This window comes from Phyllobates terribilis, unplaced genomic scaffold (assembly GCF_046119375.1).
Source record: "Phyllobates terribilis strain yellow unplaced genomic scaffold, ASM4611937v1 Scaffold_1__5_contigs__length_1240528914, whole genome shotgun sequence".
Taxonomy (NCBI): Eukaryota; Metazoa; Chordata; class Amphibia; order Anura; family Dendrobatidae; genus Phyllobates; species Phyllobates terribilis.
The window spans coordinates 763,695,929-763,714,289 of NW_027362761.1; positions in this window are offsets into that span (position 1 = coordinate 763,695,929).

An 18,361-nucleotide genomic window follows, 5' to 3' on the forward strand; every position below is an offset into this window, starting at 1 on the left:
TGAGATCCTCGCCACAGGGGAAGTCACTGCTGCTAGACTCAGCACTGTATAGATCCAATAGAAACAACTTCTGCAGCCAAAAATACAGGTTGAAGAAGTTTTCCAGTACTTTTTTCTATTGCCCCAATGTATTTAGCATGTGCCCATAAGTGTTTTTGTAATTACCTTGCGTTGCAGTTACTGCTTGTGAGCGGCGCTATAGCTGGCCGCTCACAGACATCATGTGACCCCCGGCGGCTTTTTCTTCTGCTGTCACGTCATCAGTGACGTGGTCCCCGCGGTGGATGCTGGGCTGTGGGCGGGGTTACTCCACGCGTCATATCCAGCATCCACAGCGCGCTTTCCCAATGAATAAGGAGAGGGAAAGGGCGCGGCCGCTCACAGCCCATCACTCACTGTGGAACGCAGCACTGATGTCAGGCCCGGCCCCAGCCGGAACTTGACGTGACATCAGCGGATGTCAGAGCCGGGGGTCACGTGATGCCTGTGAGCTATAGCGCCGCTCACAGGCAATACATACAACTAAAGGTATTTCCAAAAACACTTATGGGCACATGCAAAATACATTGGGGCAATGGAAAAAAGTACTGGACAACTGTTTAAAAAAATAGACCTTTCTTCCATTGTGATTAAAAATAGAATGACATCTTCAATTTCATCCAGCAATATAATATAGATTTGTAAATTTATCTGGATTTTCGGCTGAGTGATTGAAGCACCACTCTATCTTTTTTTTTTTTATTTCACTGCTGGAGTGGTGCTTAAAATACAAGTCCCCTGCCCCTTGTCTGATACTCACCCCGGCGTTTTCATCTGTTTCCGCAGCCGCTCTGGTCTATCTCCTGCAGTTTTCAAACCTGCCGGGCAGTTCCAGTGTTCCATGGAGCGAGCCAGAGTCACTAATCAATGTAAGGCTGTGTGCCCACTATGCGTTTTTTAAGCGTTTCCGCAGCGGCAACTCTGCTGCAGAATCGCTTAAAAAACGCTTGGTAGAAAGTCTGCCATGTTCCCCAATGATAATCCGCATGTCTGTGGACATGCTGCGGAAATTTCTGCTGAGGATTATCATTGCGAAACAATCCACAGCATTACCAATTATTTTGCGTAAGCGCGGCATTTTTGCCGCCATTGACTTGCATTGAATCGCTTAATATCCACATACTGTAACTACATGTGCACATTTGGATATTAAGTGATTCAATGTGCGGATGGTACCCAGGTTTGGAGAAGAGGAGACTCTCCTCCAGACCCGGGTACCATAGTACCTGTAAAAAAAAATAATTTAAAATAAAAAAAAAACATTATACTCACCTTCTGATGACCCCCGGTCTCCTTAGTGATGCGTCCTGGCTCCCGGCGGCTCGAGACGGTCTAAAAGGACCTTCCATGACGTCATTTAGTCATGTGACGGGTCACGCGACCTCTGACGTCATGGAAGGTCCTTTTAGACCATTGCGAGCTACCTGGGAGACCGGAGAAGGAGACCGGGAGCCATCAGAAGGTAAGTATAATTTTTTTTTATTTTTTACCTTTTTTATTCTTTTTTTTAACTAACTTGGTCACACTATATAAAATCCATGCAGGTTGTAGTAGTGACCAAGCGGTCAAGCACTTTTCCAAGTGATGCTAAAATCGCTTGGAAAGCACTTGACAACCTGCATGCGAAATCGCATGTGCAAAACGCGTGACAAACGCTTGTTCCCGGCTGAAAAAACGCATGTAAAATCCGCATGCGTTTTTTCTGCCAGGGAGATGCAGAAACGCTCAGGAAAAATCCGGAGCATTTCTGCATGGTGGGCACATAGCCTTAGTCTATGAGAATCTCGTTCTGGCTCTCGTAGACTTGCATTGAGAGCTTGTGACGTAGCTCCTGAGTTCCACTCCAGCGGTGAAAAAAAAACGCTGGAGTGGTGCTTTAAAAAAAAATCATTCATCTGCACTGCCTCATTAAATAACATTGGTCCAATTGTGATACGTTTTTTAACGGATAGCACTTGGATCAAAAATACTGTTGTGTGCACGAGCCCTTACAGTGTGCAAATTGCACACTTTCAGGATTCATCAATCTGCATATCACATATAGTGACTGCAAAAATGTATGCGATGCCCAGAAATCCCCTTTAGGCCACGGCCCCACTATCAGTATTTGGTCAGTATTCGGTCAGTATTTTTTCTCAGAAGTGGGAACCAAAACCAGGTGAGGATCAGAGAAACGGTATAATAGAAACAAGTCACCAATTCTGCATTTATCACCCACTCCTGGTTTTGGCTCCCACTCCAGAGCAAAAAATACTCACCGAATACTGACCAAATACTGATAGTGGGGCCGTGGCCTTAGACCACAGATACCTTGTTCATGCAGTATCATGACCCCAAGTTTGTTGAGGGGGTCAAAACTCTTAAAGATTTACATGCATAGGATATCCCTAGTAACTTGACTGATTGGATGCTCACTGGTTATAAGAATGAAAGATTTATTTTCTTATGGTTCAGCCAGTAACACAACTCAACCCAATCAAGCAATACCAGACACAGCACCCTAAAGACACTTCTGTCATCTTAATTTCAACACAATGGACTTCTACACTTTACTGTAAGCTTTCCTTTTTTTTGTAGAAAATTATTCCAGGGGGATAAAATATACCATATATATATATTTTTAAGGGAAAGCGTATTACTTCCTCTTTATGAAATCTGTTTATGCCTTCTACTTTTAACTCCTTCCCGATATATGACGTACACTTTGATGTGAGCGCTTTCACGACAGATGATGGCTGAATTATTCTAACAGCTGCGGGTGGAGCGGAGTGTCAACATGTTAAATGCTGCTGTCAATCTCTGACAGCAATATTTAATACGCACCAGCAGGGGTGCGCATCATTCCAAGCGCCCATCGGTGTGCCTATGACGTAATCGCGGGGTTCTAATTGGTTGCCATGACAGCCAGGGGTCTGCTGAAGGCTTCTGTGCTTGTCATGATAATTCTCCTGTGAAGGCCAGCATTTAGCTGGCAATCAGAGGAGACTGTGATTTTTGTTATACCGTGGTGGCCAAAAGTATTGGCACCCCTGCAATTCTGTCAGATAATACTCGGTTTCTTCCTGAAAATGATTGCAATCACAAATTCTTTGGTGTGATTATCTTCATTTAATTTGCTTGCAAGGAAAAAACACAAAAGAGAATGAAGCAAAAATCAAATCATTGATCATTTCACACAAAACTCCAAAAATGGGCCAGACAAAAGTATTGGCACCCTCAGCCTAATACTTGGTTGCACAACCTTTAGCCAAAATAACTGCGAACAACCGCTTCCGGTAACCATCAATGAGCTTCTTACAATGCTCTGCTGGAATTGTAGACCATTCTTCTTTGGCAAACTGCTCCAGGTCCCTGATATTTGAAGGGTGCCTTCTCCAAAGTGCCATTTTGAGATCTCTCCACAGGTGTTCTATGGGATTCAGGTCTGGACTCATTGCTGGCCACCTTAGAAGTCTCCAGTGCTTTCTCTCAAACCATTTTATAGTGCTTTTGGAAGTGTGTTTTGGGTCATTGTCCTGCTGGAAGACCCATGACCTCTGAGGGAGACCCAGCTTTCTCACACTGGGCCCTACATTATGCTGCAAAATTTGTTGGTAGTCCTCAGACTTCATAATGCCATGCACACGGTCAAGCAGTCCAGTGCCAGAGGCAGCAAAGCAACCCCAAAACATCAGGGAACCTCCGCCATGTTTGACTGTAGGGACCGTGTTCTTTTCTTTGAATGCCTCTTTTTTTTTTCCTGTACACTCTATGTTGATGCTTTTTCCTAAAAAGCTCTACTTTTGTCTCATCTGACCAGAGAACATTCTTCCAAAACGTTTTAGGCTTTCTCAGGTAAGTTTTGGCAAACTCCAGCCTGGCTTTTTTATGTCTCGGAGTAAGAAGTGGGGTCTTCCTGGGTATCCTACCATACAGTCCCTTTTCATTCAGACGCCGACGGATAGTAAGGGTTGACACTGTTGTACCCTGGGACTGTAGGGCAGCTTGAACTTGTTTGGATGTTAGTCGAGGTTCTTTATCCACCATCCGCACAATCTTGCGTTGAAATCTCTCGTCAATTTTTCTTTTCCGTCCACATCTAGGGAGGTTAGCCACAGTGCCATGGGCTTTAAACTTCTTGATGACACTGCGCACAGAAGACACAGGAACATTCAGGTCTTTGGAGATGGACTTGTAGCCTTGAGAAGTGTTGAGCCACCCCCGTAGTGTTCGAGTTCGGTTCGTCGAACACCCGTGTGTTCGCCGAACTGTTCGTCGAACTGTTCGTCGAACACCTTCGAACACCGTTAAAACCAATGGCAGGCAAACAAAAACACATAGAAACACATAGAAAACACCTTCAAAGGTGTCCAAAAGCTGACAAACTGCTCAGAAGACACAACTAACACATGGAAAAGTGACAAGTACATATAGTCATGCGAAAAGAAAAGAGGTGGAGGAGTAAAAGGAGGGGGAGACACAAATATAGGCATGTCATGCCCTTCTAAAATCCAAAAAGTGAGAAGCCGACACGTTCAGTCCGCTCCTGCCCGTGCCACCTCCGAGTCGCCGGGTTTGTGCCAGAGCAGCGGTGAACCCTGACGGCCAGCCCCCCTCTCCCAATACTGGTGCCTGTCCGCTGGTGGGTCGAGCGAGCCCCCCTGTGGTGGAGGCAGCTCTAAGCTTTTTAATTTAAATTGTCTCTCTAATTTGAATTAATACACTTTAAATCCATTTACAAGGATCTATTGGAGGGCAAGTCTCATGCCAGCAGCCGCGTAATTCCAGCTCCAGTAGCGTCCACTAAAGCTGCTGCAGTTAAAAAGCTTTTATAAGGATCGAGCTCGGTTGTCCACCGCAAGGCATCCTACTGCCAGTCCCAGCCCCTATGCCTTGGGGTGCCTCCTGATGCTCTTCACTGAGTATCCCGTGGTCCCGAAGCATTTCCTTTGAAAAAATTAAGTGTCCAAACTACAGGTGGTGTAGCTTGCTTAACAGCCGGGATAATCCGCTGACTAGCAGACACTGCTACTAGGCACAAAGTATTTCCTGGGCTAGATGCAGTTAAAAATTTGTAATTAGATACTCTCGTTGGATGCTGAGAAAGCATTCCATAGAGTCTCCTGGCACGCCATATATGATTCTCTTAAAAAGCTTGGGGTAGGGGTCTAGGGGACCCTTTTATAGCCAAAATCACGGCCCTGTATCACAATACGTCACCTAGGCTGAAGATAAATGGAACTGTAGCACCCTGAGGGCTCGGTTGCTACAGAGGTATTGCACCTCACCCAGAGGTGTGATATCTCACTCTCAGGTAAGGATGGAGTGTGGATCAGGACCCGACACCTGCATGCATTACACCACATTGCCGTGGGGCAGGGCGACCAATATGCCTCTGAGATGGGCACGACAGTCCCTGTCCCTGGCTGGAGTTGGGGGAGGGAACACTGAGGAAGGGGAACCCTGTAGTGCAGGAGCAGGGAGGAAGCAGTTCCTGGGTGCATTGAGAAGGGAGTATAAAAGGTGGGCACCATCTTAGTTCAGTGCAGAGAAGTCTGAGCAGAAGTGGCAGGGAGCAGGGGCTCTGCATGAGCTCTGCTCCGGAGGCGGGCCTAGTAACAGAGGTCCAGGCCTGGAAGAGGGAGAAGGAAGGAAGAGGAGCGGAGAAGGCTCCAGGAACGAGGAATGAAGGGATCCCAGGGGTGCGGACGGGCGAGTCGCCACCGCACGCCCGAATCCACCTGCGTGGAGGGGTCAGGCCAAAGGGGGAGACCGGTCCCCGAAACTAGTGGAGGCAGGAAACGACCCTCAGCTAGAAACCGGAGGATCTGACATTTTATGTGGCGCAGCCCCTCGCTACACCCGCTAGGAAGGCACCACATAGGGTCAGGGAAACTGGCGCCAAGTTTACCAAGAGGAGGCCCGAGGCAGCCGGACAGAAGGGTTGGTAAGAAAGGCCAGACAAAGGACACACAAAGGGGGTCCTGTGAAGCGCTCCAAAGTTATCTGGGAGTTGTCTGAGCCCCTCACCTGGTGAGCACAGTACGACGTGGGCAGCCGTTACCTGCAGACGTGGTCTGGATAAGAACTGTGAGTAAAGGCCCTGGACTGCATCACTGACTCCGTGTCGTTACTGATGCTGCCCTGCACCATCACCCCCATCCTCCGCATACACTGCCCTGAGGCTATACTCCTCCCGTGGGGAGTTATGCTACGCTCTGCTGCACCCACAACACCAGCCTCAGCGGTCTGCCCTGCAGCGGCGGTTCACTCTGACCGCAATCCATGGGTGGCGTAGTCGGACATTTAAACATCAAAACCACATAAATAGTTCCGCCACTGGTTTGACCACCCTGAGCCACGGAACCGGGTCGCCGCCACGAAGACTACAACCACCAGCATCCACCAAAAAGGGTCCTGCTCCGGGTGTCCCAAGGCCCAGGGGGTGCATCAGAACATTTTCATCACCTTTCACAATCACCAATGGGACAAGGCAGGGATGTCCTCTGTCCCCTCTCTTATACATCCTAGTGACGGAGCACCTGCTCTCATCAATTCGCCATAACCCCAATATTAGGTGGATTGAGGTGGGAGGCACCGAGTACAAGTGCTCTCTATTTGCTGATGATGTCCTAGTATATATCACTCAATCACATATATCCATCCATGCTGTTATGGCTGAAATAGATCACTTTGTTACATGGTCAAATTTTAAAATCAATGCAGCGTAGTCTGAGGCCCTCGATGTCTCCCTCCCCAAATCCATATAGGATTCCATCCAGTCCAACTTTCCCTTTGCCTGGCCCTCACAGGGTATCAAATACTTAGGAATTCCTATTCATAGAGACCTCTCCCATCTATGTTATCTTAATTTTGGGCCCTTTATTGAACAACTCCATACAGACCACGGTTGGCAAGTTAGAACTGTAAGATTCACTACGTGAACCACTGGTGTTTTGTGGAAAAGCACATGTACACTGTGTTCCAAATTATTATGCAAAAAGTGTTTAGGAGTGATAAGGGAAGAATTTGTTTGTTTGTCAGTTAAACTCATTGATGGTGATGTGTGTCAGGGCTCTTTATATCACTGTAAGCAATTGCAGACACCTGTGCTAATTAGTTTGGCAGGTGTGTCCAATGAAAGGCAAGACTACTTAAGAAGGCTGTCTCACATTATTTAGCAGCCTACATTTTCTGCCAAAATGGGAAAGAAAAAGGATGTGTCGGCTGCTGAGAAGCAACAAATTGTGGAGTGTTTAGGTCAAGGCATGACTACAATCAACATTGTGCGATGATCAGGATGAAGTGTCTTGGCAATCAAGAAGTATGTAGCTGATTCACAGTACACACGTGTGCGTGCTGATAAGGGCAAATTGAGGACTCTTTCCTACAGGCAATTACGTCAGGTTAAAAGAGCAGCGGCAAAAAAGCCTTGTCATAGCAGCAGACAAGTTTTTGAAGCTGCTGGTGCCTCCAACGTCCCCCGAACAACAAGATGCAGGGTCCTTCAGAGGTTTGCAGCTGTGCATACGCCATCCTGTCGACCTCCTCTATCCACTTCACACAAGCAGAAACGGCTCCAGTGGGCTAAACATTACATGAAGACTGATTTCAAAACTGTTTTGTTCACGGATGAGTGCCGTGCAGCGCTCGATGGTCCAGATGGATGGAGTGGAGGATGGCTGGTTGATGGACACCCCACGCAAACACGGCTACAGCGCCAACAAGGATGAGGTGGAGTAATGTTTTGGGCTGGAATCATGGGGAGAGAGATTGTCGGCCCCTTTAGGATCCCTGAAGGCGCTAAAGATGAACTCCATATTGTATGTGGATTTTCTCAAACAGCACTTCCTGCCATGGTTCAAGAAGAAGAACCGTGTATTTCACAGCAAGATCATTTTTTTGCATAATAATGCACCATCTCATGCTGCACATAAAACATCTGCATCTCTGGCTGATATGGGCATAAAAGGGGACAAACTTATGGTGTGACCCCCATGCTCCCCTGACCTCTACCCCATTCAGAACCTCTGTAGCATCATCAAAAGGAGTGTCTATGATGGCGGGAGGCAGTTCACATCTAAGCAACACCTCTGGGAGGGTATTCTGTCCTCATGCAAAACAATTGAAGCAGAAACCATCCAAAACCTGACAAATTCAATGGACGAGAGAGTTCAGAAGCTCCTTTCGAACAAGGGGTCCTATGTGAAAATGTAACATCACCTAGAATAAAGTTTTGAGTTGAAAACTGTTTGATTTCAGTTTCTAATAACCTGCTAATGCTTATAATTTCAAAAATGACCATTTTTTTGGTCTTTATTAAAATGAAAAGGTTGATCGAAAAGTTTGGGGGATCTAAGAGTGTGGCAACCCAGTAGTCATGATTACTTCGAATTCTGACAATATGAGGGTCATGTTGCAGGTAGTGCAGCAAGAAGGCACTTATGTGTCTTGCGCATCTCGGAGCCCCAAAATTATTTTCCGGGCTAGATGCAGCTAAAAATTATTATTAATTTTAAATCTGGTGGAGCTTAGTATAGATGGCCTAATAGGATCAGTGCTGCACACTGCTACAAAGCCCAAATTATTTTCCAGCCAAGATACAGATAAACATGATTAGTAATTTGAAAGCTTAAAATGGTTGGTAGGGTGATTTTAACCAATCATCAAGCTTTTACTCTCCCCAGGATGACACAGGGGTAGAAAAGTCGTTTCGGATCCATGATTTGTTCATCTTTATGAACGTGAGTCTGTCTACATTATCAGTGGAGAGCCGCGTGCGCTTATATGTCAGCACACCACCAGCAGCACTGAACACACGTTCAGACAGAACGCTGGCTGCGGGGCATGACAAGATCTCCAAGGCGTAAGTGGCTAGCTCCGGCCATTTATCCAGATTGGAAGCCCAAAAAGAGCAAGGGTCCAGTGACACAGTCATGGCTTCAATGTTTACTTGGAGATACTCCTGTACCATCGTCTCTAGGCGTTGACTATGTGTCAGACTTCTTGTCTCCTGTGGCCTTGCAAAGGATGGGCTAAAAAAGTGGTGAAATGATTCCGCAAAATTGATGTTACCAGCAGATACTGTGGTTCTGTTACGGTTTGAGTGCTGAACACTTGACGGTCCCACGGTTGGCAAGTTGGAACTGTGAGATTCACTACGTGCACCACTGGTGTTTTGTGGAAAAGCACATGTAAGATTCTGCAACAGTCTCTGCTGATACTCCTGCATGCGTGCATCCCTTTCTATGGCAGGAATAATTTCGGCAAATTTACTTTTGTACCGGGGATCTAACAGTGTGGCAACCCAGTAGTCAGGATTATTTCTAATTCTCACAATTCGAGGGTCATGTTGCAGGTAGTGCAGCAAGAAGGCACTCATGTGTGTTGCGCATCCAGGAGCACCAAGTCCCTGTTGTGTTGGTGGCGAGGTAACAATCATGCTTCCTTCCTCTGTCCTCTCCCCCCAACCTCGCACAACAGAAATGTGATCAAGGTCTCCCTCATCTGATGAGTCTTCCATCAGTTCGTCCTCCACTTCTTCCTGGGCTCCTGCACCTTCCTCACTAGTTTGGCTGCTACCATGCGCCCTGGTAAAACCATCTCCCCCACCCTCACATGCCTGCCGCCTTGGTGCTGCCGACCGTCTGGACCTTGCAGATGTTAGCCCTTCCGCATACAACTCCTCCTCCTCTACTTCCTCCACCTCCTCTTGTGCCACCACCTGACTCCGAATTCTGTTTAACATGTGCTCCAGCATGTAAATCACCGGAATAGTCATGCTGATAATGGCATCGTCAGCACTAAACATCTTCGTCGCCATTTCAAAACTGTGCAGAAGGGTGCATAGGTCCCTGATCTGAGACCACTCCTCCAGCGTGATTTGCCCCACCTCTGGATCTCGTTGGCCCAGGCTATACGTCAGAACGTATTGCACCAGGGCTTGTCGGTGCTGCCACAGTCGCTGCAACATGTGCAGAGTTGAATTCCACCGGGTAGGCACATCGCATTTTAGCCGGTGAAGTGGCAGGCCCAATGACTTCTGTAGAGATGTAAGTCGCTGAGCTGCGGGATGCGAACGGCGGAAGTGAGCACACAGCGACCGTGCCCTCTGCAGAAGGCCATCTAGTCTGGGATAGTGGGCTAAAAATTGCTGGACAACCAGGTTCAACACGTGAGCCATACAAGGCACGTGTGTTACATTGCCCCGGCGAAGGGCCGCACCCAGGTTTGCAGCATTGTCGCACACGGCCTTCCCTGGTTTCAGGTCCAGTGGAGACAACCATTCATGAAATTGGTTCTCCAGAGCTGACCACAACTCCTCAGCTGTGTGACTCACATTTCCCAGACATTTCAAAGTAAAAACTGCCTGATGACGTTGAGCCCTACTGCCAGCATAGTAAGGAGGTGTGCAGGATCCCTTCTGCGCAGTTAGAAAGCTTGTGGCATGACCAGACAGGCTTTGGGTGCAGGTGGAAGACCGAGAGGAGGTTGAGGAGGCAGAAGCAGTGGAGGAACTTTGACATAAAGAGGATTGACGCACAACTCGTGGGGACGGCAAGACTTGGACAGCAGCCCCTTGTCCTGCTGTCACCATAGTTACCCAGTGCCCAGTCAGCGACATGTAACGCCCCTGTCCATGCCTACTCGTCCAAGTGTCAGTGGTGAAATGCACCCTGTCACACACAGAGTTTCTCAAAGAAGCGGTGATGTTGTGTGCGACATGCTGGTGGAGCGCAGGCACACCTTTCTTTGAGAAGTAGTGCCGACTGGGCATCTGGTACTGGGGCACTGCGACGGACATAAGGTCTCGAAAATCCTCTGTGTCCACCAGGCGGAAAGGCAGCATTTCTGTAGCCAAGAGCTTGCAGATGGTGAAATTCTACCTCTTAGCTTTCTCATGGCTAGGAGGAAATGGTCTTTTACTTGTCCACATCTGAGGGACCGAGGGCTGGCTATTGTGCTTAGACGGGGTTGATAAGGGTGTCCCCGGCAAACTGCCGGTCTGTGAGGAAGATGCAGGCGGACATGTTAGGTTGCCTTGATCCAAAGGTGGTGCTATCGATGTCGGACAGCGCTCAACACCAGCTGGTGTTACCACCTCCAAAGAAAATGATGACCTGCCAATCACGCTGGCTGTTGCGGGTAAAGAGGTGGCAGGTCTGCGCCCCAAAACAGGTGTGACTGCTGTCCCCCCAGTCACAGAGGATGAAGAGGCCGCGGATGCACAAGATATGGCAGACGGTGGTTGGCCCGGCCGGCTAGGCCGCATTGTAGCACACTGAGCTTCCCACTGCAACTTATGCTTCATGTCCATGTGCCGGTTCATGCATGAAGTACTCAAACTATGTATTTTTTGGCCTCTACTTAGCTTTTGCTGACAAATGTTACAGATAACACAAGTTGGGTCATCTTTATCGATCTGAAAAAATGCCCAGGCTATGCAAGGCTTAGCACCCATGCGACCTGAAGAGCCACCACGACTTGTGGTGAGAGGCAGAGTTGTGTTTGAGGATGCAGTTGTTGACGTGCTTCCAGTACTACGTCTCTGTCCAGGAAGGCGCAACCTGACCTCGTCGTCACTAGCATCTTCCTCCACCTCCTCTGCTGACCTCATCTCTTGGCTGAGTGTGGGTTGACAGTAAGTGGGATCTCCAACCTCATCATCATCACCCTGTGCGTTATCACACCCGTCGTCCTCAGAGCCAACCTGTTCCTGCCCTGACAAAAAACTAAAGTTGTCGCTCCAATCAGGTATTTGAGTCTCATCATCGTCTTCCTCATTGTCTCCATCAACAGGAGTTACAGTTTGGGAATGAGGGTCTACATTATGGTCAGAACCTTCTGCGTCTGGTCCTGGATCCGACTCATAAAGATTCTGGGCATCAGTGCAGATCATTTCCTCGTCTGGATTCACAGAAGCGCTGGAGTTGACCTCTGATTCCCAGGCTATAGTATGAGTAAACAGCTCTGCAGACTCAACCATCTGTTCTACCTCATACTCAGACGGGCAGCTGGAGATTTGGGAGCTGTGAGGAAGCAAGTGCGATTGGGGTGACACCTTTGAGGACTGGAGTATTTGTGATGTTGAAGTTGATGTGGAGGAGAGCCCACTTAAAGGAGCACTTGATATCCGTTGAAGCACCTGCTGTTTTTGTGCCTCATCTGGAATTTGTAGCGATTGGCGTGGCCATAAGAAAGGGATCTTATCACATTGTCCGCTAAAAGAAGTAGACATTTTAGTTTGGCTAGAAGATGGTCTTTCTTCTGCAGATGTTACTGTTGCTTTAACACCTACCCCACGGACACAACCTTTTTTCCTCTTCCCAACACGCCTATTCCCCTTTCCACCAGCAGCAGGCCTTTTTCCACTCATTTTGGTGGTTAACTAATTCACAACTCGGGAGTTGTTTGCACAAAAAAACAATGGATGGGAACCGAGCAGAGCTGAGTGGCCAAACTGTGGTATTAGGCCAAAACTATTGGCTGGGTTAGATGGAGAAAAAAATTATATTCGATTTGCAACCTGATGGAGGTCAGTATAGATGGACTAATAGAACAAGTCCCACACACAGCTAGAAGCCCAAATATTTTTTCAGAGGTAGATGCAGAAAAAAAATATATTCAGTTTGCAACCTGATGGAGGTCAGTATAGATGGACTAATAGAGAAAGTCCCACACACTGCTAGAAGGCCAAATATTTTTTCAGAGCTAGATGCAGACAAAAAATTATTTTGAATTTGCAACCTGATGGAGGTCAGTATAGGTGGACTAATAGAACAAGTCCCACACACTGCTAGAAGGCCAAATATTTTTTCAGAGCTAGATGCAGAAAAAAATTATATTCAGTTTGCAACCTGATGGAGGTCAGTATAGATGGACTAATAGAACAAGTCCCACACACAGCTAGAAGCCCAAATATTTTTTCAGAGGTAGATGCAGAAAAAAATTATATTCAGTTTGCAACCTGATGGAGGTCTGTATAGATGGATTAATAGAACAAGTCCCACACACAGCTAGAAGCCCAATATTTTTTCAGAGGTAGATGCAGATAAAAATTATTTTTAATTTGCAACCTGATGGAGGTCAGTATAGATGGACTAATAGAACAAGTCCCACACACAGCTAGAAGCCCAAATATTTTTTCAGAGGTAGATGCAGATAAAAATTATTTTTAATTTGCAACCTGATGGAGGTCAGTATAGATGGACTAATAGAGAAAGTCCCACACACTGCTAGAAGGCCAAATATTTTTTCAGAGCTAGATGCAGATAAAAATTATTTTTAATTTGCAACCTGATGGAGGTCAGTATAGATGGACTAATAGAGAAAGTCCCACACACTGCTAGAAGGCCAAATATTTTTTCAGAGCTAGATGCAGAAAAAAATTATATTCAGTTTGCAACCTGATGGAGGTCTGTATAGATGGATTAATAGAACAAGTCCCACACACAGCTAGAAGCCCAATATTTTTTCAGAGGTAGATGCAGAAAAAAAATATATTCAGTTTGCAACCTGATGGAGGTCTGTATAGATGGATTAATAGAACAAGTCCCACACACAGCTAGAAGCCCAATATTTTTTCAGAGGTAGATGCAGAAAAAAAATATATTCAGTTTGCAACCTGATGGAGGTCAGTATAGATGGACTAATAGAGAAAGTCCCACACACTGCTAGAAGGCCAAATATTTTTTCAGAGCTAGATGCAGAAAAAAATTATATTCAGTTTGCAACCTGATGGAGGTCAGTATAGATGGACTAATAGAACAAGTCCCACACACAGCTAGAAGCCCAAATATTTTTTCAGAGGTAGATGCAGATAAAAATTATTTTTAATTTGCAACCTGATGGAGGTCAGTATAGATGGACTAATAGAGAAAGTCCCACACACTGCTAGAAGGCCAAATATTTTTTCAGAGCTAGATGCAGATAAAAATTATTTTTAATTTGCAACCTGATGGAGGTCAGTATAGATGGACTAATAGAGAAAGTCCCACACACTGCTAGAAGGCCAAATATTTTTTCAGAGCTAGATGCAGATAAAAATTATTTTTAATTTGCAACCTGATGGAGGTCAGTATAGATGGACTAATAGAGAAAGTCCCACACACTGCTAGAAGGCCAAATATTTTTTCAGAGCTAGATGCAGAAAAAAATTATATTCAGTTTGCAACCTGATGGAGGTCAGTATAGATGGACTAATAGAACAAGTCCCACACACAGCTAGAAGCCCAAATATTTTTTCAGAGGTAGATGCAGATAAAAAATATTTTTAATTTGCAACCTGATGGAGGTCAGTATAGATGGACTAATAGAGAAAGTCCCACACACTGCTAGAAGGCCAAATATTTTTTCAGAGTTAGATGCAGATAAAAATTATTTTTAATTTGCAACCTGATGGAGGTCAGTATAGATCAGATCTGGGCAACGTGCAGCCCGCGGGCCACATCTGGCCCTCTGGCTGTTCCAGTCCGGCCCGCGGACCGAGACAGCCGAAGGGCTGATAACAGTGGCCCACGAGCCGCACTGCACCGCACGCCGTCACCGCTCGCCGTCACTGCCCGCCTGCACACCGTCACCGCTGTCTCAATCCGTGGTCTCAATCCGCGGTGAATGCATTGGTGGAGGAGGGGCCGCCACTTCCCTCTTCCACCAATCAGCGTTAGAAACAGCTGACACAATGGCATCAGCCTGCACACTGCGGAGAGTCAGTGCATCAGAGACAGGAGCGTAGGGAAACGGGGAGTGAAGTAAGTATATGCTGGACACAGGGGGGGCTTTAATGCTGGACACAGGGATGGCTTTGCTTTGATGCTGGACACAGGGGGGCTTTAATGCTGGACACAAGAGATGCTTTAATGCTGGACACAGGGGGGGCTCTCATGCTGAACACAGGGGGGCTCTCATGCTGTACATAGTGGGGCTCTCATGCTGGACATAGTGGGGGGCTCTCATGCTGGACACAGGGCGGGCTGTCATGCTGGACACAGGGGGGTCTCATGCTGGACACAGGGGGGGCTCTCATGCTGGACACAGGGGGCTCTCATGCTGGACACAGGGGGGGCTCTCATGCTGGACACAGGGGGGTCTCATGCTGGACACAGGGGGGTCTCATGCTGGACACAGGGGGGACTCTCATGCTGGACACAGGGAGGGCTGTCATGCTGGACACAGGGGGGGTCTCATGCTGGACACTAGGGAGGGTTGTCATGCTGGACACAGAGGGGCTCCCATGCTGGACACAGGGGGGGCTCTCATGCTGGACACTAGGGAGGGCTGTCAGGCTGGACACAGGGGGGGCTCTCATGCTGGACATGGGGGGCTTTAATGCTAGACACTGGGGGGCTTTAATGCTGGACACTGGGGGGCTGTCATGCTGGACACTTGGAAGGGCTGTCATGCTGGACATGAGGAGGCTCTCGAGCTCTCATACTGGACATGGGGGGGTGGGTGGTGCACATGCTGGACATGGGAGGGCTGTGTGGGGCTCATGCTGGACATGGGGGGCTGTGTATGGCTCATGCTGGACACGGGAGGGCTGTGTGGGGCTCATGCTGGACATAGGGGGCTGTGTGGGGCTCATGGTGGACACAGGAGAGCTGTGTGGTGCTCATGCTGGACACGGGAGGACTCTGTGGGGCACATACTGGACATGGGAGGGCTGTGTGGGGCTCATGCTGGACATGGGAGGCTGTGTGGGGCTGATGCTAGACATGGGGGGCTGTGTATGGCTCATGCTGGACACCGGAGGGCTGTGTGGGGCTCATGCTGGACATGGGGGGGGCTGTGTGGGGCTCATGCTGGACATGGGGGGGCTGTGTGGGGCTCATGCTGGACTTGGGGGCTGTGTGGGGCTCATGCTGGACATGGGGGGCTGTGTGGGGCTCATGCTGGACATGGGGGGGCTGTGTGGGGCTCATGCTGGACATGGGGGGCTTTGTGGGGCTCATGCTGGACATGGGTAGGCTGTGTGGGGCTCATGCTCATGTTAATATTAATATTGAGCAGAATTCATTTCAGCCTATTGGTTCGGCCCTCCCCAACAGTCACGGTCTCTCATGTGGCCCCTCGGGAAAATTAATTGCCCACCCCTGGTATAGATGGACTAATAGAGAAAGTCCCACACACTACTAGAAGGCCAAATATTTTTTCAGAGCTAGATGCAGAAAAAAATTATATTCAGTTTGCAACCTGATGGAGGTCAGTATAGATGGACTAATAGAACAAGTCCCACACACAGCTAGAAGCCCAAATATTTTTTCAGAGGTAGATGCAGATAAAAATTATTTTTAATTTGCAGCCTGATGGAGGTCAGTATAGATGGACTAATAGAGAAAGTCCCACACACTGCTAGAAGGCCAAATATTTTTTCAGAGCTAGATGCAGATAAAAATTATTTTTAATTTGCAACCTGATGGAGGTCAGTATAGATGGACTAATAGAGAAAGTCCCACACACTGCTAGAAGGCCAACTACTTTTTCAGAGCTAGATGCAGAAAAAAATTATATTCAGTTTGCAACCTGATGGAGGTCTGTATAGATGGATTAATAGAACAAATCCCACACACAGCTAGAAGCCCAATATTTTTTCAGAGGTAGATGCAGAAAAAAAATATATTCAGTTTGCAACCTGATGGAGGTCTGTATAGATGGATTAATAGAACAAGTCCCACACACAGCTAGAAGCCCAATATTTTTTTCAGAGGTAGATGCAGAAAAAAAATATATTCAGTTTGCAACCTGATGGAGGTCAGTATAGATGGACTAATAGAGAAAGTCCCACACACTGCTAGAAGGCCAAATATTTTTTCAGAGCTAGATGCAGAAAAAAATTATATTCAGTTTGCAACCTGATGGAGGTCAGTATAGATCGACTAATAGAACAAGTCCCACACACAGCTAGAAGCCCAAATATTTTTTCAGAGGTAGATGCAGATAAAAATTATTTTTAATTTGCAACCAGATGGAGGTCAGTATAGATGGACTAATAGAGAAAGTCCCACACACTGCTAGAAGGCCAAATATTTTTTCAGATCTAGATGCAGATAAAAATTATTTTTAATTTGCAACCTGATGGAGGTCAGTATAGATGGACTAATAGAGAAAGTCCCACACACTGCTAGAAGGCCAAATATTTTTTCAGAGCTAGATGCAGAAAAAAATTATATTCAGTTTGCAACCTGATGGAGGTCAGTATAGATGGACTAATAGAACAAGTCCCACACACTGCTAGAAGCCCAAATATTTTTTCAGAGCTAGATGCAGAAAAAAATTATATTCAATTTGCAACCTGATGGAGGTCAGTATAGATGGACTAATAGAATGATGCTATGCCCAAAAGATTTTACTTCACTAGGTGCAGTAAAAAAATTGGTATTCTATACACAGGTGGTATATATTGCAACACAGATAGGCTACTCCACTGACTAACACAATCTGCAATAGGCCAAAAAGGATTAGCTTTGCTAGATTCAGCCAAATGCTGTGAAAAAAACTTGCACAGCACTGGCACAGACCTGCCTGGCAAAAACTGATAGGAACTGATGTAACCTAGTCCTGAAAAGGACTGCAATTACAATTAGTCTTTACTCCCACAATCTATCTATTTAAGAGCACAGACCTGCCTGATAAAAGTCGTAGGAAATGCTGTAACCTAGTCCTTAAAAGGACTGCAATCACAACTATTCCCTACTCCCAAGCTATCTGTAGATTTGTGCGAAAATTGGCTTGAAATTAACAAGGTATAGCGCACACAGCAACAGCGGTGCCGTCTAACACGCAGCTGCAGCAGTGAGAAAATGGTGGCGACGGGGAAAATGGCTTGGTCTTATAGGGCAAGGACATGTGACATACACTGCCAATGACACATGCCCTTGCTTGTGTGAAAAACAGCAGTTCGCTCCGTGTGTGCGCTGCTGATAGGCTGACAGATTGCACCTCCCCACTGCAAATGCGGGAAAGAGAAAAAAAAATGGAGATCTTCATTATTCCTGCAGAGATCCATCCCCTGCCCCTCCTCCCACCCCGCTGTACACTCAAACTGTGTATTAACATTAATTTTCATCATTACTGAGAAAAAATCCAGTTATGATTTTGGTGCACGAACAGTTATCGAACATAACCTCGAACAGCCGAATTTTTCTCAAATCGTTCGTGTTTGCCGAACGGCTCGAACACCGCCCAAAACAGCTCGAATTTGAGATTGGCGAACAGTTCGAGTAGAACAATGCTCATCTCTAGCCTTGAGATTGCTCATGCTTCCTCACAATTTGGTTTCTCAAATCCTCAGACAGTTCTTTGGTCTTCTTTCTTTTCTCCATGCTCAATGTGGTACACACAAGGA